Below are 25,202 nucleotides of genomic sequence, written 5' to 3'. Positions count from 1 at the left end.
TTTGAAATTAGAGCATTTATCTTTTTCTCGTGTCTATGTGAGATGATAATACGTTCTTTGTTTACATATATATTGGCATAGTCTAGGAAGACCATGAAGACATGAGCAACAAGTTTATAGCTAAGTTCTAAGTGCATATTATACAGCTTTGAATGGAGCAGATCTTTCTTTTTGTAAAGAGACCTGATTTCAGTTTTTATCCAAATAATTTCACATCCTGCTTTTGCTATCTTTGCTGACATACTTTGACTCGTTATTTGTAAAGAACAACAAATTACATCTCTGTACAAAGTAGGTTATGCCATATCTTTCTGTCAAGATCTTTGTTACAAGCAACAGTTGTAAAGCGCACGCTGGATGCTGGTAAAGTGTAAACTAATATAGTTCGTGTGAAAGTGTTCTGGACATCAAAATGGACGTAGATTATTGATTCCTTGGCATTCATGTTAATGCCAAACATGATAATTGCTATTTAAAAAAACTGCCTGTAATATAGAAGTGGAAATAAGATATCAGATCACCTGAAATTTGTTCTTGTAGCAATTTATTTAAGTAATTTATTTATTTTATCTCGTGCTCTCATGTTATCGCCATTAAAATACTTGCCCTTATATCGACTTTAACACATGTAAAGAACAACAAATTACATATCTGTACAAAGTAGGTTATGCCATATCTTTCTGTCAAGATCTTTGTTATAAGCAACAGTTGTAAAGTGCATGCTGGATGCTGGTAAAGTGTAAACTAATATAGTTCGTGTGAAAGTGTTCTGGACATCAAAATGGACGCAGACATATCCGAAAAAAGTCGCCTATACTGTCACAAACCAGCACCCAGCATTATGCTACTACCAGTAATGATGTAACTTCCCGGATCCTCCCGAAACCATCTGAAGATGAACCTCAAAAGGTTTGAAAACCGGTTTATGGAATAAAGCATTATTATTCAAAAAAGTGACTGGTTGCTGTTGTGTATAACTTATTTACAAGGAAAAATAACAGTAATAAGCAATGATAAGAAGGGAAACCTGAAAGGTGGAAAGAGCTTATAGAAGGTCTATACAAGGGAGATGAACTTGAAAACAATATTATAGAAATGGACAAGGACGTAGATGAATATGAGAGGGAGATATGATACTGCGAGAAGAATTTGACAGAGCACTGGAAGACCTAAGTCGAAACAAGGTCCCTGGAATAGACGACATTCCGTCAGAACTACAAGTAGCGTTGGAAGAGCCAGCCATGACAAAATCTTTCATCTGGTGTCCAAGATGCATGTGAATGGCGAAATACTCTGACACCAAGAGTACAGTGATAAGAATATAGTAATAATTATTCCATTCCAAACAAAGCAGTTGCTGACAGGTGTGAAAGTTACCGAGCGATCTGTTTAATAAGTCATGGTTGCAAAATACTATCACAGTTTCCTTACAGAAGAATGGAAAAACCAGTAGAAGCCGACCTCGGGGGAGATCAGTTTGGATTCCGGAGAAATTTACGAGTACGCGAGGCAATACTGGTCCTTGTAATACCACTATCTAAAAATTATTTTTTGTGTAAACTTATATGTAACGATTCCGGAACAAAGAGTCCACATGTCAACATTCACATTATCTCTACTAGCAAACAAAGGCGCCGTCTTCAATTTTTTTGAGGGCAGCATAGAGATCCTGGCTCTTCGATTTTGTGTTTTGCCCTCCTCCTCTCACGTAAGCATCATGTACTGTAGCTCTGCATAAATTATAATACGTTACGTTAATCCTCAGGCAAAATGCGTTCGACTACTTTCTTGTCATACCAGTCCACACATTCATGCTAACTACCAATATATTAACAGTTTCATTTTTCGGTCTTTTGTGGGAGAGACGTAACATTTCCGCGTGACACCGGTCCGCTATTGTCGTGATTTTATTACCGATTTTCAGTATCTTTTTTTCTCTTACTGTACAACCTGAATCTGGAGTAATTTGGCAAACAAGTCCGGGAATTTTAATTAATCACATAGCGTAGAGCTATTATCAGATCATAATATGCAGTTTACATTTCAAAATTTCATCGGTCCACATCTTTAGTTGCAATGCTCCTAACAGCAACCTGGAATAGTTACATCGTGCAACTTCGGTACATAACTGGTGAGCAGAGGTGGGAGCCAAATCACAATGTGCGTCTTATCTCAGAAATCGGATTAAGGAAAAGCAAACCCAAGTTATAGCATTAGGAGACGTAGAGAAAGCTTTTGACAATGATTACTGGAATACTCTCTTCGAAGTTCTGTAGGTAGCAGTAGTAAAATAAAGGGAGCGAAAGGCAATTTGTAACTTGTACAGAAGCCTGAGGTCAGTTGCAAGAGTGGAGGAACGTGAGAAGGAGGGAGTGGTTGACAAGGGAGTGAGACAAGGTTGTGGCCTAGTGTACATTGAGCAGGAAGTACAGTAAAACAAAGAAAAAATATGAAGTAGGAATTAACGTCCAGGAACAATAAATAAAATATTTGATGTTTGCCGATGATATTGTAATTCTATGAGACAGCAAAGGACTTGAAAGAGCAGTTGAACGGAATGGAGAGGGTCTTGAAAGGAGGATAAAAGATGAACATTTACAAAAGCAAAACAAAGGGCAATAGAATGTATTCGAATTAAATCACGCAATGCTCATGGAATTGGATTGGGAAATGAGACACTTAAAGTGGTAGATGAGTTTTGTTATTTGAACAGCAAAGTAACCAATGATGGCCTAAGTAGAGAGGACGTAAAATATAGATTGGCAATGCCAAGAAAAGCATCTCCGAATAAAAGAATTTTATTAACATCGAATATAGACTTAAGTGTTAGGAAGTCTTTCCTGAAGGTGCATGTCTGGAGTGTAGCCAAATGTGGAAGTGAATCATGGACGATGAAGAGTTGAGACAAGAAGAGAACAGAAGCTTCTGAAATATAGTGCTACAGAAGAATGCTGAAGATTAGATGGGTAGATCACGTAAAGAATGAGAAGGTACAGAACAGAAATGTGGCACAACTTGACTGAAAGAAAGGATCGGTTGATGTGTGACACATTCTGAGACGTCAAGGGATCACTAACTTAGTATTAGAGGAAAGTGTGAGGGTATAAATGGTGGAGGTGAATACAATGAAAAGATTTAGAAGGATGTAGGTTGAAGTAATTATATGGAGATCAAAACGCTCGCACTGGATAAAGTAGCAAGAGATCTGCATTAAACCAAACTTCAGAGTGAAGACAACAACAACAGTAACAACCACGTTTCAGGAAACATTATCATAACACCGTGTATCACTGTGTCTGACCATCGTAATGGCCGCAGTTCGGCGAGGAATAGCGTCCACAGGTTTTATCTGTTGTGCCGTATCCAAGTGAATCCACATACTGATGGTTGCTAAAAAATCACGAGGTTGTAGATTGTTAGGTTCCACATGCTCTTGCAAGTAATGCCGGGCTTTTTATCGAATTAAAATGGTGTGATTTAGCGGGCCAGTCAAGGTGTAGCAAAGTTCTTTGGTGTTCCGTAATTACACTAGGAAGGTATGTGTTGACACGGCTGTTGCCACTTTGGAAGACAAGTGTCTACAACATACTCATCATGAAGATGAAAAAAGGGCAAACTTTGTCGACGAGAATGTCATGTAAACGTTCTGGTTTATGCTCACGGTGTCGGCCGGTGTGGCCGAGCGATTCTAGGCGCTTCAGTTTGGAACCGCGCGTTCGCTACGGTCGCAAGTTCGAATCCTGCCTTGGGCATGGATGTGTGTGATGTCCATAGGTTGGTTAGGTTTAAGTAGTTCTAAGTTCTAGGGCACTGATGACCTCAGATGTTAAGTCCCATAGTGCTCAGGGCCATTTGAACCATTTTTTTATGCTCACGGTAATGAGAATGAGTGGCCTTACGTCATGGAACAATGAACATGCAGAAAAGCCATATCACTCTTCCTGGCCTGAACACCTTTAATACACTGTGGTATAAGCATCTCCTTGGGAAGTCGGTGCCCTTGATGGCATGAATCATTTGAATTCAGGAAAAGTCGCTACACGTTGAACCACACTTCATACTTTCAGTTAGTTTCTGTGTATTTCTGTGGTGCCTGGTCTACTGAAGGCATTTGGGTTTATGTGCCGTTCTGAGGAATGGCCTTCACTATTTCTTGTAGACAGACAATCAGCGTTGATACACCAACAATTTAGCAACATCATTCAGTGTCATGGGTACTTCCAAACCCGAGCTCATTTCTGCAACTGTGTCACGTCTCCACACCTGCTCCTCTTACTCCACTTATTCGTACGATCGACAAGCATATACACAGTCGAGACACATTAATGTGACCACTGTCTTTCCTCGACGTCAACGAGCAGCAACCACTCACAGACAGCTGGTGGCTGCACTAGCAGTGAAGGATGTATAAAGCATGTCCGGGGGACGCGCAAAACGGTGCAGTTGTTGTTGTAATGAGGAAACGGAGCGATTTATATGACATCCAAAAGGACATGATGACTGGCTTTCGGGGCACAGGTGGCCGTCGTGGTTAAAGTATGAGGTGGACGACGGCTGCAGAGTTGTGTACGAGAGAACAGATGTGCAGCTGTTGAACAACGGACTGCCGAGATGAACCAAAGGACTACCAACAGTGTCTGATCAACGACCATTTAGCGAACGTTGCTGCGTATGGGCCTCTGCAGCAGGCGCTTGGTTCGTGGACCCATGCTGACTGCTGTTCATCGGACGAAGGCTGGAATTTGCACGCCAATACCGCCACTGATTCCTCGACTTGCGCCATAGGGTGGTGGGGTTTCGGGTTCCGCTGGATAGGAGTCTACTACACACAGCAGGCGGCTACACGGGTAGCAGGGGTTGTGTTGCGTGGACTGGGCGTTTTCTTTTTAGGTTAGATGGCCTCGGGCAAGTACAGAAAGGGCAACAGCCTCAAAGGATGCGGGGCAAAGTCAGGACATGCGGGGACCAAGCAGCAATCGGTATTGTAATTGTAAACTGTCGAAGCTGCGTTGGTAAAGTACCGGAACTTCAAGCGCTGATAGAAAGCATCGAAGCTGAAACCGTTATAGGTACGGAAAGATGGCTGAAGCCAGAGATAAATTCTGCCGGAAATTTTACAAAGGCACAGACGGTGTTTAGAAAGGGTAGATTGCATGCAATTGGCTGTGGCGTGTTTGTCGCTGTTAGTAGTGAAGTAGAAGTGGATAGTTCCTGTGAACGATTATGGGCGGAGGTTACACTCAACAACCGAGCTAGGTTAATAATTGGCTCCTTTTACCGATCTCCCGACTCAGCAGCATTATTGGCATAACAACTGAGAGAAAATCTGTTATACATTTCACATAAATTTTCTCAACATGTTGTAGTCTTAGGAGGAGATTTCAATTTACCAGATATAGACTGGGACACTCAGATGTTTAGGACGGGTGGTAGGGACAGAGCATCGAGTGACATTATACTGAGTGCACTATCCGAAAATTAACTCGAGCAATTAAACGGAGAACCGACTCGTGGAGATAACATCTTTGACCTACTGATAACAAACAGAACCGAACTTTTCGACTCTGTAAGCGCAGAACAGGGAATCAGTGATCATAAGGCCGTTGCAGCATCCCTGAATATGGAAGTAAATAGGAATATAAAAAAAGGATGGAAGGTTTATCTGTTTCGTAAGAGTAATAGGAGGCAGATTTCAGACTACCTAACAGATCATAACGAAAATTTCTGTTCCGACACTGACAATGTTGAGTGTTTATGGAAAAAGTTCAAGGCAATCGTAAAATGTGTTTTAGACAGGTACGTGCCGAGTAAAACTGTGAGGGACGTGAAAACCCACCGTGGTTCAACAACAATGTTAGGAAAAATGGTTCAAATGGCTCTGAGCACTATGGGACTCAACTGCTGAGGTCATCAGTCCCCTAGAACTTAGAACTAGTTAAACCTAACTAACCTAAGGACATTACAAACATCCATGCCCGAGGCAGGATTCGAACCTGCGACCGTAGCGGTCTTGCGGTTCCAGACTGCAGCGCCTTAAACCGCACGGCCACTTCGGCCGGCCAATGTTAGGAAACTACTGTGAAACCAAAGGGAGCTTCACTGCAAGTGTAAACGCGGCCAAAACCTCTCAGACAAACAGAAGCTAAACGATGTCAAAGTTAGCGTAAGGAGGGCTATACGTGAAGCGTTCAGTGAATTCGAATGTAAAATTCTATGTACCGACTTGACAGAAAATCCTAGGAAGCACTGGCCTTACGTTAAATCAGTAAGTGGCTCGAAACAGCATATCCAGACACTACGGGATGATGATGGCATTGAAGTAGAGGATGACACGCGTAAAGCTGAAATACTAAACACCTTTTTCCAAAGCTGTTACACAGAAGAAGACCGCACTGCAGTTCCTTCTCTAAATCCTCGAACGAGCGAAAAAGTGGCTGATATCGAAATAAGTGTCCAAGAAATAGAAAAGCAACTGAAATCACTCGACAGAGGAAAGTCCGCTGGACCTGACGGGATACCAATTCGATTCTACACAGAGTACGCGAAAGAACTTGCCCCCTTCTAACAGCCGTGTACCGCAAGTCTCTAGAGGAACGGAGGGTTCCAAATGATTGGAAAAGAGCACGGGTAGTCCCAGTCTTCAAGAAGGATCCGTCGAGCAGATGCGCAAAACTATAGACCTATATGTCTGACATCGAACTTTGTAGAATTTTAGAACATGATTCTTGCTCGCGTATCATGTCATTTCTGGAAACCCAGAATCTACTCTGTAGGAATAAACATGGATTCCGGAAACAGCGATCGTGTGAGACCCAACTCGCTTTATTTGTTCATGAGACCCAGAAAATATTAGATACAGGCACCCAGGTAGATGCCACTTTCCTTGACTTCCGGAATGCGTTCGATACAGTTCAGCACTGTCGCCTGATAAACAAAGTAAGAGCCTACGGAGTATCAGACCAGCTGTGTGGCTGGATTGAAGAGTTTTTAGCAAACAGAACACAGCACGTTGTTCTCAATGGAGAGACGTCTACAGACGTTAAAGTAACCTCTGGCGCGCCACAGGGGAGTGTTATGGGACCATTGCTTTTCACAATATATATAAATGACCTAGTAGATAGTGTCGGAAGTTCCATGCGGCTTTTCGCGGATGATGCTGTAGTATATAGAGAAGCTGCAGCATTAGAAAATTGTAGCGAAATGCAGGAAGATCTGTAGCGGATAGGCACTTGGTGCAAGGAGTGGCAACTGACAGTTAACATAGACAAATGTAATGTATTGCGAATACATAGAAAGAAGGATCCTTTATTGTATGATAGCGGGACAAACTCTGGTAGCGGTTACTTCTGTAAAATATCTGGGAGTATGCGTGCGGAGCGATTTGAAGTGGAATGATCATATAAAATTAATTGTTGGTTAAGGCGGGTGCCAGGTTGAGATTCATTGGGAGAGTGCTTAGAAAATGAGTCCATCAACAAAGGAGGTGGCTTACAAAACACTCGTTCGACCTATACTTTAGTATTGCTCATCTGTGTGGGATCCGTACCAGGTCGGGTTGACACAGGAGATAGAGAAGATCCAAAGAAGAGTGGCGCGTTTCGTCACAGGGTTACTTGGTAAGCGTGATAGCGTTACGGAGATGTTTAGCAAACTCAAGTGGCAGACTCTGCAAGAGAGGCGCTCTGCATCGCGGTGTGGCTTGCTGTCCAGGTTTCGAGAGGGTGCGTTTCTGGATGAGGTATCGAATATATTGCTTCCTCCTACTTATACCTCCCGAGGAGATCACGAATGTAAAACTAGGGAGATTCGAGCGCGCACGGAGGCTTTCGGGCAGTCGTTCTTCCGCGAACCATACGCGACTGGAACAGGAAAGAGAGGTAATGATAGTAGCACGTAAAGTGCCCTTCGCCACACACCATTGGGTGGCTTGCGGAGTATAAATGTAGATGTAGATGTAGACTGGACGTTCACCGAGTGGCGACTGGTGGCCCTTTCAGATGAATCACGTTTCATGCTCCATCGGCGTAGAATGTCTGAAAGCAAACACCGTGCAACTGTCTTCGGGAGGGTCCAGGCTTGAGGAGGAAACGTTGTGGTCTGTGGAATGTTTTCGAGTGATCCTGTCATTCTGGAAGGCACAATGGAGCAAGACAAGTATGCATCTATCCTCGAGGACCATGTCCAGCCCTACATGCAATTTGTTTATCCTCCGTAGAATGTCATCTACCAGCAGGACAATGCACGTGTCACACAGCTTGCAGTGGACGTGCGTGGTTCGAAGAGCACCAGGGTAAGTTTATCGTACTCTCATGGTCACCAAACTCCCCGGATTTAAATTCAATTGAGTATCTGTGGGCCCACCTCGAACCGGCCTTTTGCGCCGTGGCTCCTCAACCGAGAAACTTAGCGCAGCCGGCCGTGGCATTAGAGTCATCATGGCTCCGAATCACTGTCGGTACCTTCCAGAACATGAGTAACTCTCTTCCTGCACGTCTGGTAGCGGTCTGCGCTGCACAATGTGGTTATTCAGGCTTTGACAGATGGTCACATTAATTTGACCGGACAGTGTAAATGCAACTTCGCTGCCATGATTTACGAGTGATGGGGTCATACGACCAGCTGATACCTTTTTACACCTAAATCAGTAAAAAGCTATCAGCTTGTTCTTTTAAGCGTGCCTCGTAACAAGTCCAATGAGCTTATTTGACGACTTGCGTTTTACTTTAGTTATATATCATGTGTCCTTTCCTTTCCCTCGCAATATAACATAAGATACAGAATTGTGTGAATATTTTAAATGCCGAAGACTATCTTAAGGAAATATGTTGCTTGAGAACAAGCTGCCTTCCAATAACAGTGCACGAAAAAACAGCGTGCAAGCGTAGTTCTTCATCTACGTCTACATGATTACTTTGAGATTCAGACTCATTTATTTGTCAGCGTTAATAGAAACACATTCAGACTATTTCTCGACTGATTCATCCTATTGTAGCTCGTAGGAAAAATAAACATCTGTATCTTTCTAAATGATGGAGCACAGCAATCAGTCGTCCTTGCCTTTCAGCTTATATTAAAGCCGTAGTCAGTGCACAATTTCATAGTTTCAATACATGTCCGAATGGAAATACGTTCCTAACGGAAGGTAACTTGATGAACATCTGTATCTTCCTGTGTCAGCAATGATTAATTTTATTACGACATAGCTGATAGTCAACGAAATATTTAACATTCGGAGGAGAAAATTGATGACTGAAATTTCGCGAAAATATCTTGCTGCTACGAAAAACGCCTGTTTTGATGACTCATTCCAGCTCAGTTATCATACCCGTAACAGTCTCTGCCCTGTTTCGCGATAATAGAAATCGAACTGTCATTTGAACTGTTCCAGTGTTTACCTTGAACCCTATCTAGTAAGATTCCCAAACCATGCAATAACATTTCGCAAGAAGTTGGAGAAGAGTAAAGGCAGTCCTAACTTGGCCTTCTCCACAACATTTTCTATCTTATGTTTCCAATTTAAGTTGTTCGAAATTGTAGTCCCTAAGCATTTAGCTAAATCGGCAACCCTTAAATTTGTGTGATTTTAGTATGGCTGAAATTTGCAGGAGGTCTTTTAGAACTCATGTGGAAGACGTCGCACTTCTTATGGTTCAGAGTAATCTTTTCGCACCATTCATATTCTTGTCTAAATCATTTCGTATTCGTTTTTCATCGTCTGATGACTTTAGTAGACGGTAAGCGACAGCGTTCAAAATGGATCAAATGGCTCTGAGCACTATGGGACTCAACATCTGTGGTCATCAGTCCCCTAGAACTTAGAACTACTTAAACCTAACTGACCTAAGGACATTACACACATCCATGCCCGAGGCAGGATTCGAACCTGCGACCGTAGCGGTCACGCGGTTCCAAACTGACGCGCCTAGAACCGCACGGCCACACCGGCCGGCAGCGACAGCGTGCTCTACTAACAGTCAAAGAGATTTACTCATATTGTCTGTTAAATCGTCTCTATATAAAGAACAGCAAATAGTGTACAACGCTTCCTTGGGTAACCCCAAAAATAACTTCCTTTACACTAGATGACATCCCGCAAATTATTTCCAACTGTGACCTTTCTAAGTGGAAATCACGAATCCAGTCACATAGCTAAGACGATATTGCCTAGGTCTGTCGTTTGATTAGAAACCGCTTGTGAAGAAAGACGTCAAAAGCCTTCTGGAAATCTAGAAATGTGGAATCAACTTTTGCCCATGATACTCATTACTTCATGCGTCAGAGTGCCTGTTGTATTTCACAAGAACGATATTTTCTAATCTGTGCTGGTTATGTGTCACTCTATATCTACATATATACTTCACAACCCAATTTAAAGATTTTGGAGGAGGGTACTTTGTGTACAATTGTCGTTTTCCGCCGGCCGGAGTGGCCGAGCGGTTCTAGGCGCTATAGTCTTGAACCGCGCGACCGCTACGGCCGCAGGTTTGAATCCTGCCTCGGGAATGGATATTAGGTTAGTTAGGTCCCATAGTGCTCAGAGCCATTTGAACCATTTTTTGTCGTTTTCCCATTTTCCTGTTCCAGTCGCGAACGGTCTGAGAGATAACAATTTTTGGTAAGCCTGTGTGTGAGCTCGAATACACGAAGGAGGAAGCAATATATTGGCTGACTCGTCCAGGAACGTAGACTCTCAGAATGTTGACATTACGCCACACCATGATGCACAACGCTTCTCTTGAAGCGTCTGCGACTGGAATTGCATGAGCATCTCGTGAAGAGTTAGGGCTTACTAAATGAAAATGAAGAAACGCGATGCTGTTCTTCGAATCTTCTGTTTCCTCTGTCAATTCTATCTGGTACGGATACCAGACTGACGAGCAATACTCAAACATTGGTCAGCCTTGAGTTTTGTAAGCTACCTGCTTTGTGGGTGTACTACACTTCCTGAGGATTCTTCCAGTGAATTTTAACCAACATCAACTTTACCTGCGATTAGTTTTATGTGGTCCTTCCACGTTAAGTCTCTTGGTACGCACACCCTCAAGTATTTAATAGGTGTGACTACTTCCAGTGATAGTTTTGCGATCGTATTGAATCATGGAGTCATGAGTTCAAAACTCACTTGGACTGTGCAATTTTAATTTCTATATGTGGTGTCACCGCCAGTCACCATACTTGCTAGGTGGTATACGTCGGACCCGCGTGTCGCCACTATCAGTGATTGCAGACCGAGCGCTGCCACACGGCAGGTCTAGTCTAGAGAGGCTCCCTAGCACTCGCCCCAGTTGTACAGCCGACTTTGCTAGCGATGGTTCACTGTCTACAGACGCTCTCAATTGCAGAGACGGCAGTTTAGCATAGCCTTCAGCTACGCCATTTGCTACGACCTAGCAAGGCGCCATATTCAGTTACTATAATCTGAACAGATAATATTGTGAATCATGTACCGTCAAGAGCGACGTTCATCATTAATGGATTACAGTTAAGTATCAAATTAATTACGTCCACTTTCTGAATTCTAATTCCTTGTCATGTTCCAGACCTGACGGCAGTATAGTTCTTCCCTCCTTACGCCAGCCTGCGTGAGCTAAAACGCGTGCGTTTCGGCCTCCACTAGTAACACGGTGTTGGCTCTTCTGCCAACTATATTCGGTTCGAGTACATTCTAGAAGCATCCACAAATGTCAAGAATCATTGTACTGGAATGTTCTGTACCGTTATATGTACTGTATGTGTTCTGGTCGGCGGCAGTTCGCTCCGCGCTCTTGTATGTGCAAGTGCTGAATAAACTTTCGTTAAGTGAAGTGTTCTTCATTCATCTACTTACACCTTCTTCTACGTGACTGTATAACCATACAGTAGTAGGTGTTTCTGCCTATTTATGAGCAAAACAATCCATTTGTTTACGTTGGAAATGGCTGCATCAAGCCTCGACCACCTGTAGGTCTTCCTGAACTTCGCTGTAATTTTCCAAAGGTTCGGATTCTTTGTATAAAAGAGCATTATCCCCGAAACGCCTCATGAAACTTCCGATTTTATCCAATAGGTTGTTATCAGAATTCTGACTTGTTTGATGTGGTCTTCCAAGAATACCTTTACTGTGCCGACCTCTTCATCTCAAAGTAGCACTTGCGGCCTACGTCCTTAATTATTTGCTGGATGTCTTTTCATCTCTGTCTTCCTCTACAGTTTTTATCTTTTACATTTGCCTTTAGTACCACGAAAGTTATTCCCTGATGTATTAACAAATGTCCAAACATCCTATCTCTTCTTCTTGTCAGTCTACTCTACTTTCCTCATCGATTCTGCGGAGAATCTCCTTATTCCTTACCTTTTCAGTCCAACTAATTTTCAACACTCTTTTGTAGTATCATACCTCAAACGCATAGATTCTCTTCTGTTCCGGTTTTCCCAAGACCCATGTTTCACTACCATACAATACTGTGATCCAAACACACATTCTCCGTAACTTCATCCTCAAATTAAGCCTTATGTTTGATACTAGTAGATTTCTTTTCACCAAGAATGCCCTTTTTGCCAGTGCTAGATTACTTTTTATGTTCTCCTTGCTCCGTCCATCACAGATTGTTTTGCTGCCTAGGCAGCAGAATTCCTTACCTTCATCTGCACCGTAATCACCAATTCTAACGTTAAGTCTCTCGGTGTTCTCCTATCTTCTACTTCTCATTACTTTTGACTTTCTTCGAATTACTCTCAGTCCATATTCTAAACTGATTAGGCTGTTTATTCCATTCAGCATATCCTGTAATTCCCCTTCACTTTCACTAAGGTTAGCAATGTCATTAGCGAATATTATCACTGACATCCTTTCAGCTTTGTTTTATTTCCGTCATTGCTTCTTCGATGTATAGGTTGAGAGGCGAAAGACTACATCCCTATGTTACATCCTTTTTAACCCGAGCATTTCGTTTTTAGCTTTCCCCTCTTATTGTTCCCTCTCGGTTCTTGTATATGTTGTACATTAAGTCTTTGCCTGCAGCTTACTCCTATTTTCCTCAGAATTTCGGAGATCTTGAACCATTTGTCCGGTAGAAAATTTTTCCATGTCAACAGGTCACATGAACTTGTCTTGATCTTTCTTCATTCTTGCTTCCATTGTCAACCGCTACGTCGGAACAGCCCCTCTGGTACTTTTTACCTTTGCTATAGCCAAACTGATCATCATCTATCAGATCCTCAGTTTTCTTTTCCATTTTTCTATATGTTATTCTTGTCAGCAACTTGGGTGCATGAGCTGTTAAGGTGATTGTGCGATAATCCTCCCACTTGTTGGCTCTTGCTGTCTTCGGAATTTTGTGGATGATGTTTTTCCGGAAGACTGACGGTATTTCGCCAGTCTCATACATACTATAAACCAACGTTAACATTTGCCACGTCCCCCAATGATTTTAGAAATGTTATCCATTCCTTCTGTCTTATTTGACCTCAAGTCTTCGAAAGCTCTTTTACATTCTCACTCTAGTACTGGATCCTCCATTTCTTACCAGTCGACTTCTGTTTCTTCTTCCAACACGTCATCAGACAATTTCTCCCCCTCATAGAGACTTTCAATGTACTCTCTTCACCCATCCGCTCTCTCCTATGCATTTAACAGTGGAATTCCCATTGCACTCTTAATGTTATAGCCCTTGGTTTTAATTTCACCAAAAGTTGTTTGCAGTTTTCTGTATGTAGCTTCAGTCCTTCCGACAATCTTTTTCTTTTTCGATTTCCTTAAGCCGTAGGCACACGGGACGCGTAAGCTAACGCTGACGTGTCGCTCTACGAGCTTTGTTTCGTCACTTCCTGCTATTTCACGTTTAGGAGCCATTACGTCACGTGAAACGAAATATCACGTTCTGTGATATTTCGGTAACGTGTCACGTAAAGAAGAACCAGTAGGAAGTAAGAAGGTCCCTACGTCACAAGCAGAAAGCAAGATGCTATTTTTCATGCTTCCCAGCACTTCGTATTCATTTCATTCCTAAGTGAATTGTAGTTCTCTATTCCTGAATTTCCCTGAATATTTTCGTACTTCCTTCTTTCTTCGATCAACTGAATTTTTTTTTTTTTTTTTTTTTTTTTTTTTTTTTTTTTTTTTTTTTTTTTTTTTTGCACCTATAATTTCTTCGCAATTACCTTCCTCTCGCCTGTGTATTTCATTCCAAACTTCTGTGCGTGTCCTTTTTGAGACGACCATCCCTCTTTATCCGCCGGCCGCGGTGGTCTAGCGGTTCTGGCGCTGCAGTCCGGAACCGCGGGACTGCTGCGGTCGCAGGTTCGAATCCTGCCTCGGGCATGGGTGTGTGTGATGTCCTTAGGTTAGTTAGGTTTAAGTAGTTCTAAGTTCTAGGGGACTTATGACCTAAGATGTTGAGTCCCATAGTGCTCAGAGCCATTTGAACCATTTTGAACCCTCTTTATCTGAACTTCCTTATCGGAATATCCACAATCTCAGAGAACTCCAAGTATGTCTTCATTCTTCAGTTCTTCTGTGTCCCACTTCTTTACACACTGTCTCTTCCTGACTAGTCTCTTGAACTTCAGTCTGCTTTTCATCATTACCCAAATTGTGATCTGAGTTTACATCTTCTCCGGGGTATGCCTTAAGGTCCAAAATCTATTTTCGAAATCTCTGCCTGAATACGATGTAATCTAACTGAAAATTTCCCGTACATCCCGGCCTTTTCTAAGTATACCCCCTCCCCCTTGTGATTTTTTAACAGAGTATTCGCTATTACTAGCTGAAATTTACTGTATAACTCAATTAGTTTTTCTCCTGTCTCATTTCTACTACCAAGCTCATATTTCCCACTACCATTTCTTCTGCTCCTTTCCCTACAGCCGCATTCCAGTTCCCAAGACTATTAGATTTTCATTTCACTTTACATACTGAATTACCCATTCAGTATCCACATATACTTTCTATGTCTCCTATCTTCGTCTTCAATCGTATATACACTGTGAAAAGTAATAGTTTTCTTCGAAACTGAGCGAGAGGGTCTTCGTCATCTGTCCAGGTGAGGCTTGTTACATGTCGAAAATATTATCAGGCATCTGTCAGTAATTTCGGTGTAGTTCGCCTCCCCACCGTCGCTGTGGGAAATGGCAAGCGCCGTCAAATCAGTGAACAGGTAAAACATATAGGAAAACAAAAGAAACGAGGTGTGACGAATTGTAGTTGCGGGCTGCACCGGCAGCCACCGTACCAAATGACAGCAGTGAGGAGGTGTGACGAAATTGGGCGTGTGGTGCCTGTGTAGGTGCACGGTCGGGCAGGGCAAGTGCCGCGGCCGGCAGCAAGCAGAGTTGCGAAAGCGAGCCGGCAGGCCGCGGGGCAGGACACCGGGCAACGGAGCAGCACAGCACGCGGCAGAGCAGGTACTACACACTGCGGTGGCCAAAGCCGTGGGATAGCGACATGCACGTTTACAGATGGCAGCAGCATCGCGTATACAGGGTATAAAAGAGCTGTGCATGTGTGAAGCTGTCATTTGTACTCAGCTGAGTCATGTGAAAAGGTGTTCCATGGGAGCTAGACGCCTGGGACATTTCGTTTCGGAATTCAATATTCCGAGGTTCACAACGCCAAGAGTGTGCCGAGAACACCAAATTTCAGGCATTAACTCTCACGGCGGGCAACGCAGTGGCCGATAGCCTTCACTTAATGACCGAGAGCAGCGGCGTTTGCGTAGAGTTGTTAGTGATAACAGACAAGGAACACTGAGTGAAATAACCACAGAAATCAATGTGGGACGTAGGGCAAACATACCCGTTAGGGCAGTGCGCCGAAATTTGAGGTTAATACGCTATGGCAGTAGACAGCTGAAGCGAGTGCCTTTGCTGACAGCACATCACCTCCAGCACCTCTCCTGGGCTCGTAAAAATATCGGTTGGAATCTACACGACTAGAAAACCGTGGCTTGGACAGATGAGTCATGATTTCAGTTGCTAAGAGCTGATGGCAGGGTTCGAGTGTAACGCAGACTGCAAGAAACCATGTATCCAAATTGTGAACAAGGCGCTGTGCAAGCTAGTGGTGGCTCCATAATGCTGTGGGCTATGTTTACACGGAATGGACTGGGTCTTCTGCTCCACTTGAACCGACCACTGACTGTAAATTGTTATGTTCGGTTACTTGGACACCATTTGCAACCATTCATGCATGGACTTCATGTTCCCATGACAATGTGCCATGTCATTGGGCCACAATAGGTCGCCACTGGTTTGAAGACCACACTGGACAGTTCGAGCGAATGATTTGGCTACCCAGATCGCCCGATTCGAATCTCATCGAACATTTATGGTTCAAATGGCTCTGAGCACTATGGGACTTAACTTCTGAGGTCATCAGCCCTCTAGAACTTAGAACTACTTAAACCTAACTAACCCAAGGACATCACACACATCCATGCCCGAGACATGTTTCGAACCTGCGAGCGTAGCGGTCGCGCGGTTCCAGACTGTAGCGGCTAGAACCGCTCGGCCACCCTGGCCGGCGAACATTTATGAGTCACTTTCGCAACTGTGAACGGCTACAGAGACCGCATGACTCTTCCAAAGACTGGAGTCCATGCCACGTTGAGTTGCTGCACTATAACGTGCAAAAGGATGTCCGACGCAATATTAGGAGGCATTTCGTGAGATTTGTCGCTTCCGTGCATAGCGGCTACGTGCGAGAGAGGCGGGGCGCCGGCTGCAATGACACAGACGCCAGCGTGAGCCCGGCTTGTACGACCGCTGTTGTCCGCTGCGCTGCACGCGCTTTCGCTGCTACTCTGGGCGTGGCAGCCGAAGCTGCGTCCTGGACGTTTATCTTCTCAGTGCACCGCGTAAATTCACCGTATAATCCTCTCAGTAACTTTTCAATCTAGACACCGAAGAAGCAATGACCAAAATTGAAGGACGTTTCAGGACTGGGATTAAACTGATTAAATTCGCTAATGATACTCCCAGCCTCAGTGAAAGTTAGGAATAATTGCAGGACCCGTTGTATGGAATGAACAGTCTAGTGATCATGAACTGATAGTAAACCTATGAAATGAGATTAGCGATAAACTTATCATCTACAAACTCTTACAAAGTTTTGTACATTAGGGACCACAAAGTAGATGTACCAGGTGGTGATAACTGAAGTGGAGACTCATGGAGATCCAGTGTGGGCTGGATCAGCGCATGCAGCGAAACTTGGTAGATGTGCTAATGCGCTAATGCGGAACCGATTTGCGGTAGAAAACAAGTTAGTTCCAGTTTTGGCCACCAGGTGCAAAGTTGGAGCTGTATACTGTTTTTATTGCTGCCGTTTTGCAAGTACTGATATCGAGAAAAGAGACCGTGCGCCATTAGTGAAACTGTTTTATGTGAACGGCATCCATTACAGTGCTGCATTGAGGGAGTATCACCGACTGAAAGGCTGAATAGAGGCCCGATGTCATTAAACCTTTTAAAGAAGATGACAGCGAAATCGGAAAACGCTGGTGAGCCTGGTGTGGTACCTGGAAGAGGAAAGCGTCCTATCCTGGTGGAAGCTACTGACAAGGTTGCTGTTGCTGTAGCTGACCAGATAACACGTGGCCTGGGCAGTGCTAGTCCACATACGTTGTCAGAACAACTGTCCGTCCTCTGGTCAACAGCACGGAAAGTTTTGCGCTCTGTTTTACCTTGGTACCCATATAAGATCCAGACGGCGCAGAACGCGAAACCCCAAGTTTATGACCAGTGGCTGGACAACGTTCTGTGGAGTGACGAGGCACATTTTCATGACAGGGTGCAGTGAATACACAGAACTGCCGAGTCTGGCGCACTGCTACACCGCTTGTTGTGCACGAAGAGCCATTACACTCGCCATATGTGACTGTGTGGTGCGGATTTAGAAGCACCTCTATTCTCGGTCCAGAGGGCCAGTCAGGTGACCGTGACGTCTGCACGTCATCGAGACCTCCTTGTACAGCATCTGATTTGGAAGAACTCAACTGTGCGGAAACCGTTGTCTGCAAGCAAGACAGGGCAGTACGTCATGTCGCTTGACCAGTGAAAGATCTGCTTAATGCAATTGTCTACGAACGTTTTATCTCCAGAGGCTTTCCAGGTGCTTGGCCCACAAGATCTGAATCCAAGTGACTTTTGGCTCTGGGGATATCTGAAACAACGCGTTTACCAGAGATACGTTCGTTCTCTACCTGATCTGGACGCCGGTATACAGGAATACATTGCTCACATTCCATCGTAACTGCTGTCAGCAACAGTTGATCAATTCATTTTACGGATGCAGCATTTCGATGCCGTTTTCGTTGAACCAATTGTGTAAGTAACAGTTATAATAAAATCAACATTGTGCCTTTCTTACTTATTTCACCTTTTCTGGTCACACCCCGTTTCTAACCTAATACATACCGAAACATCTCTTGGATTCACAGCGCCATATTTGCGCCAGATGGCCAAAATTGGAACTAATTTTTTTCCAGCGTAAGTCTGTTAGCCACTACCGCATTACATTTCTACGAAGTTTCTCTGGCGTGCCATGATTACAGCCAACACTCGACCTCCGTGAGCAGCTGCACTTTAATTATTACCACTCGGTAGTTAAATTCTGCTACCTTCGAAGCAAAATAGTACATGATGAACGAAGCAAAGAGGACTTAAAAGCGGCGTAACACTGGCGAAAAGAGCATTATTGATCAAAATAAGCCTAGCAGTTTCAAATATCAACCGCAATACGAGGAAGAAATTTTTGAAAATTTCCATTTGTATGGAAGCGCGTCATGGATTATGGGAAAACCGTAAAAGAAACGAATCGAAGCGTTGAGGTATGGTGCTATAGAAAGCTTTTGAAAATTAGGTAGACTGATAAAATAAAGAGTGAGGGGGATCTCTGCAGAATCGGCGCGGAAAGGATGTGAGGAAAATAGTGAAAAGAAGACAGGAGAGAATTATAGGATATGTCTTTAACATCAACGAATAACTCCAATGGCACTTGAGGAAGAGACCAAGACAAAGACTGCAATATAAGCGACAAATAATTGAGCGGTGTTGCGTCCTCTCTGAGACGAAGAGGTTGGTTAAAGTGAGAATTTCGTGGCAGGCCTCATCAGGCAAGTCAACAGACTGATCCCTAAAAAATTTAAAATTCTATGCCTTTACTTATAAAACGGTAATGAAAAGTAATTAACCGTGAGTAAAGTTTACAACGTAATTCATTTCCAAAACTACTTCACTCACGACGAATCAGCAAAAAGGGACGAATTTTTCAACGCATGCAGGTGTGTAAGGACATTTAGAAGTAACTTTCATCTTTTATCTTGTCGGCAGCTCGCGTGGAACAAAACGTGTAATATATCTTTCCTGGCCACGCCCATAAAAAAAAAATTGTTCAAATGGCTCTGAGCACTATGGGATTTAACTGCTGTGTTGATCAGTCCCCTAGATCTTAGAACTACTTAAACCTAACTAACCTAAGGACATCACACACATCCATGCCCGAGGCAGGATTCGAGCCTGCGCAGTTCCAGACTGTAGCGCCTAGAACCGCTCGGCCACCCCGGACGGCCCACATTAATCTCATTTTCATCTAAAATATGGGGCAAATCTGCAGGTAAATTAGCCGCTGTCCTCATGTTTGAATTAAAAAAAACAGTCAGACAACATTAGATGCAGTGTGATCTATACGCCACGAGCACCAGACACTGGAGAGTCCTCTCGCTGGAGCAAGAGGCCATGGGTCATAAGTGACGTGTGAGAAAAACATCTCGTCTGTGTAGCTGCTAGGAGGTATGCATCAGCCCCGCTGTTGTTTTTAATAAGCTGACTGTCCGTCACTTCCAATCTCTCTTCTTCCTATACATCCGTGACTGTGCAGCTTAACAGGAAGGCAGTAGCATCTAGGGGATGCCATACAGAACTGTCTGATTATGCCTATATGTGTCCTTGGATACTACATCTGCTAATTAGTTTCCCCTAATATCTAAGCGCCCTGGTACCCGCGGAATGACACCTCCTTCGCCAGCCCTTTTGGGTGGAGCAGGGTGTCCTGCATATTCTGAACTGAGCACGAGCATTATAAAGAGTGAAAAGCGGATGAGGAAATGAGAAGTCAATAGTCAGCTCATGTGCTCCAGTGCCCGACGGTGGCGTATGATTATGCATCGATCACACTGGGTTCCTTAGGTAGACGGATCAGAGCCCTAGCAAAAATCAGCTCCTTGTTGGAGAAAGCCGTCATCGGGAGTGTGAAATGACCCATGGCAATGTCCTGAGTTGTGTTCCCGGGGGCCGATTGACATAAAGGGCTGAAGGTTAAAAGCATTTCGTAGAGATTCTTGGGATTCGCGAAATCGAGGAGTCGGCCGACTGCTCTCTTGGATGTACAGAGGATGGACAAAAATATGGAAACATCAAAAACACAAGACATTACTATACCTAATACAGTGTAGGAAGCCTGTTCGCGTTCAAAACAGCATCTAGTAGTCTTGTAATGTATATATACAGGTCCTGCATAGTTTCCAAGGGAATCTTATACTATCGTTCCTGTTAAACAGTGGCAAGTTGAGGTAACGATGGTGGAGGTCGATGGCGATCACGCACCTTTCCCTCCAAAGTACACCACAAAAGCTCAGTAATACAGAAGTCTGGCGACTTTGGCGGCCGAGGGAGATGCAGCAATTCGTCCTCCTGTTCTCAAAACCAGTCCTGGACGACGTGAGCTGAGTGAGCAGGCCGGCCGAAGTGGCCGTGCGGTTAAAGGCGCTGCAATCTGGAACCGCAAGACCGCTACGGTCGCAGGTTCGAATCCTACCTCGTGCATGGATGTTTGTGATGTTTAACTAGTTCTAAGTTCTAGGGGACTAATGACCTCAGCAGTTGAGTCCCATAGTGCTCAGAGCCATTTGAACCATTTTGAGTGAGCAGGGGCCCTTTCATATTGGAGCACAGCTACAACCCTGGGGAACAAGTATTGTACCGTGGGATGGGCCTGATCTGCCAGAATGGTCACATAATCCTTGGCAGTAATGTGACCTTGCAGAGTACCACAGGCGCCAGTGGAGTACCACGATATGGCTGCCAAATCATCACCGAACTCCCGCCATGTTTCACTCTTTGGACGTTAACTTGGCCAGATGTTGGAAACAATGTAAAATAAAACTCATGCGACGGAATGGCTTTCTTTCGTTGCTTCACAGGCCAGGTTTTTCGCATTCGGCACCACATTTTCCTGTTAATGGCACCCACAGCGCTGATGTGTGGTATTGGATTTCCAGCTGGTCCTGCAATTCCATGGAGCTTTCTTCGTGCTGCTTTGGTTCTGACAGCGTTCGAGAGTGCGACATTCAGTTCTGCAATGACTTTTGCGCCTGTGGTCCTCTTATTTCTCGTCACAATTCTCTTCAGTGACCGCATGTCACGAGTACACAGCACACACTTTCGTCTACTTTGTCACTTAACGATTAATGTTTTTCTTCTTTCCCCATTTTTGGTATAAATCTTGGATACGGTGCCTCTTGATACACCATACACTTAGGTTTAATTTAGTTATAGAAGCACCCACTTCAAGAACACCAACAATTTGGCGACGTTCAAAGTCACTTAGCTTACACATAATGCAGATCAGTGTTGTGATTACGACTGACTCTTGTAACGTACTACGGAAACTGCACAGGTGCCGTTCGTCGTCAAATACAACAGCAGGACCTGCAGGTTTGGTTAGCATCTACGTTTATGTTCAAACATGCGTTTCTCACGGTGTTTGCACATTTTTGTCCAGTCCCTGTGGGTGGCAGGTAATGTGTCCTCTGGAATAATGTCTGGAGATGTAATCCTGTAGTCGCTGGTCAATGATCCTTAGTGATCAACCAAGGTACTTTATAAAAACGTAAAACCCTCAAGAATCCCAAGATATGTTCCCATGCTCGGGCGTGCAATTCTGACAGAGCTATTTCAAGTCATCTGGACGAGTCAAATGCTTCAAATGGCTCTGAGCACTATGGGACTTAACATCTGAGGTCATCTGTCCCCTAGAACTTGGAACTATCTATACCCAACTAACCTAAGGACATCACACACATCCATGCCCGAGGCAGGATTCGAACCTGCGACCGTAGCGGTCACACGGTTCCAGACTGAAGCGCCTAGAACCGCTCGGTCACAGTGGCCGGCTGGACGAGTCAGGGCTCCCAAGTGAGATCAGGGATCCAGTAGTTGGCTGGAAGTTGTGTTCTATGAACGAAGCAGTCTTTGTTAGGTTTAATTGCAGTTAACAAATTCCAGTGGTGTACGAGGAAATCTCAAAAAGTTTTTTTCTTTTTCTTTTCTTTTTTTACTTGGCTCCCTGTCGTCTTAAGACATGTGTACGATCTGTTAGCCGTGTACGTTTTTCTGTGCAGTGATAAATCTTTGGAACCTTTCTGAAAGTAATTAGATAGGTACATGGCACATAATTATTGAGTTAGGAGTGGTGATGATTTTAACCTTGTCTCTCGAGACTCGAATAGCAGTGCAAAGGATTAATCTGGGTTCGCAAATAAACATTTACGAGTAAACTTTCCGTGCAGTACGTGGCGTAATTTGTCTCTCTCGCTACACATCGCAAAAGGTGTGATAACAGTGCTGCAGCTGTGGCGGCACAAGTCACGTGGTAGTGCCCGGTGCGCCCGTCTCGCGGCTCTCCTTTAACGTAACTGAATGCAACGCTTTCCAATAGCGCGACAGCAGAGGCACCAAAGCGGCGCGCGACTAGACTACTCTGACGAGGCTGCATTCAGCTACATTAAATTGGTGGTGCTGACGGTCGCACGGGAACAACCTCGTGGCTAGTGTCGAGTGAGCGGATCCAGACTGCGATTGCACGAGGGACCTCGCGAAAGCTCCGAGAACGGGAGAAAGGGACGTTTCAGACGTTACCAATAAACTTTGAAGCGCTGTAGAATGTATCTTGGGGAACAAATAGATGATGGGGATTCGTGGCTGGAAACGGCTTACAACGATGCTACAAAACTTAAAAGTTGGAGCGGCTAAGGTCCTGGTGCTACTCCATCACTTCGGCAGGGAAGCATGTAGCTCTACATTGATATGACAGGTGTGGACATACTCGGCGCCATCTAGTACTCTGAATGCTTTTAAATGATTTCGAGGAATTTTGGTTGCAATCCTTGAGCGTGCAAACTCAGGTTGTCTACCGAAAAGGTGACCTAGTGACAGACATCAACCCTCGTAGATGAGGGGAGAGCGTAGAATGAGAAAGGGTAGCATTTAATCATAACTCTGGAACGCCTGAAGCAGTTTTAATTAAATGCACTGACGTGCCAAAGAAACTGGAGGCCCACTCGTGTACCCTTGATGACTGCACAACACAAAGCTTTACGTCTCGCCAGGGCCCGTCAACACCGACATTGGACTACTGATGACTGGAAACATGTTGCCTGGTCGGACGAGTCTCGTTTCAAACTGTATCGAGTGGACGGACGCGTACAGATATGGAGACAACCTCATGAATCCATGGATCCTGCATGTCAGCAGGGGACTGTTCACGCTGGTGGAGGCTCTGTAATGGTGTGGGGCCTGTGCAGTCGGAGTGATATGGGACCCCTGATACGTCTAGATACGACTCTGACAGGTGACACGTACGTAAGCATCCTGTCTGATCAGCTACAACCATTGCCAGCCGGAGTGGCCGAGCGGTTCTACGCGCCTCAGTCTGAAACCGCGAGACCGCTACACTCGCAGGTTCGAATCCTGCCTCGGGCATGGATGTGTGTAATGTCCTTAGGTTAGTTAGCTTTAAGTAGTTCTAGGGGACTGAAGACCTCAGATGTTAAGTCCCATGGTGCTCAGAGCCATTTGAACCATTTTGAACCTACAACCATTCATGTCCACTGAACATTCCGGCGCACTTGGGCAACTCCAGCAGGACAATGCGACACCCCACAGGTCCAAAATTGCTACAGAGTGGCTCCAGAAATACTCTTCCGAGTTTAAACACTTCCGCTGGCCACCAGACTTGCCAGATATGAACATTATTGAGGATATCTGGGGTGACTTGCAACGTGCTGTTTAGAAGAGATATCCACCCCCTCGTACTCTTACGGATTTTTGGATGGCCCTACAGGATTCATGGTGTCAGTTCACTCCAGCACTACTTGAGCCATAAGTCGAGTCCATGCCACGTCATATTGCGGCAGTTCTGCCTGCTCGCGGGGGCCCTACAAGGTATTAGGCAGGTGTACCAGTTTGTTTGGCTCTTCACTGTACGATAAATACACAGCTGGCTTTACTTACTGTGCATATACAGCATAGTACGGAGAATGCAAGAAGAAATTTGTCGGTTTTTTGGTATAGAGCAAGAGCGGCCACGACTTGGTAAACTCCACACGAGCCAGAAGAGCGGACTGCGTTTGGGCTGAGGCTCGGCCTGTCGTGTCTTCGCTCGTTCCTTCCCGGAAGTACTCGGCACAGCGCGACATGTCATTTAGCATTGTGGTGCAGGACGACTTTCTTCAGTTCGTCAGAATCCTGGAGTCAGTGCTATTTACCATTCGCTATTTGTTCGTGGTATGAAGGACTTTCACAGGTCCAGTGGCTGTTTGCTCAAAAAGAGGCAGCCTAGTTAACCATCTTCACCAGCCTTCAAAAATTAATGCGAATTACAGAAGAGTGGGATGAGAATTTTCAGCATGGAGTCACGTAAGCGTCGGGTACCGCAAATCTGCTATGAAACAATATTACAGTACAATGCAGAAAGAATTTAAAGGTTTAGTTGACGCTTAAAGAGCAAAAAATTACAGCGATCGACTGACAGGATTCATAGTTATGTGTATCAAGAAGCAGTTTGTGCTAAATTCGCAGGTATGGACCACGTGAAGAAATTGGTGATACGAATAGTAAATTACCTGAAGTCGCACGCATTTTTTAATTTTGAGTTACAACAGTTGTTGATGGAGTGGAACGAACTTCATACGTTATTGAAAAGCACGTCGGTTAAATCAAGAGGCATTCCTGGAACGATTATTCGATTTGAAACCCGCTATTGTTCAATTTATGAAGGATTAAGAAGAGCAGGAATGAAAATTAGAACTTCTGAAGTCGATTGCAGACGCCGCACTTCAAGTGGACTTCAGTGAACACTGTTCACTTTGAGACATTACAACATTAGAAACAACTTCTTTCTGATTTGATGGGGAGTCATTTAAAAAGGAAATCGCGTTGTGGAAGGG

This window comes from Schistocerca serialis, chromosome 2 (assembly GCF_023864345.2).
Source record: "Schistocerca serialis cubense isolate TAMUIC-IGC-003099 chromosome 2, iqSchSeri2.2, whole genome shotgun sequence".
NCBI classification, from domain to species: domain Eukaryota; kingdom Metazoa; phylum Arthropoda; class Insecta; order Orthoptera; family Acrididae; genus Schistocerca; species Schistocerca serialis.
The sequence above is the reverse complement of the archived record's forward strand: the minus strand, read 5'-3'. Positions refer to the sequence as shown.